General features: G+C 50.3%; 1 protein-coding gene across 1 annotated transcript in view; it reads left to right on the top strand.

Moving 5' to 3' along the window:
• Positions 1 to 372, top strand: part of EMH_0067600 (uncharacterized protein) — a gene marked incomplete at both ends in the record, with an annotated part of 2698 nt that overhangs the window by 1426 nt on the left and 900 nt on the right. The window lies entirely within an intron of this gene.

Raw genomic sequence — 372 nt, 5'->3', positions numbered from 1 at the left:
GCTGCTGCTGCTGCCAGCAGCAGCAGCAAACTATGATTACCTGCACGGCGGCCTCAACGAAGCGCATAGCAAATTCTCGAGCCTCGCGCTTCCTGCAGCAGCAGCAGCAGCAGCAGCAACAGCAGCAGCAGCAGCAACAGCAGCAGCAGCAACAGCAGCAGCAGATTAAGGGAGGCAGTAGAGAGACAAATGAAAAGGAGACAGCAGCAGGAGACATATAGAACAAAGAAATACACAAAGAGGAGGCAGCAGCATAATAAAAAAAACAAACAGCTGCAGCAGCAGCAGCAACAGTAGCAGCAGCAGCAGCAGCAGCAACAATACAAATTAAAGCAAAAACAAGTACACCGCCACACCAAAAAAAACGAAAGG

The sequence above is a fragment of the Eimeria mitis genome, genomic scaffold, assembly GCF_000499745.2.
Source record: "Eimeria mitis Houghton genomic scaffold, Emh_scaff3592, whole genome shotgun sequence".
In the NCBI taxonomy this organism is placed as follows: domain Eukaryota; phylum Apicomplexa; class Conoidasida; order Eucoccidiorida; family Eimeriidae; genus Eimeria; species Eimeria mitis.
Note: the sequence above shows the minus strand (reverse complement) of the source record. Positions and strands in the feature narration are given on the sequence as shown.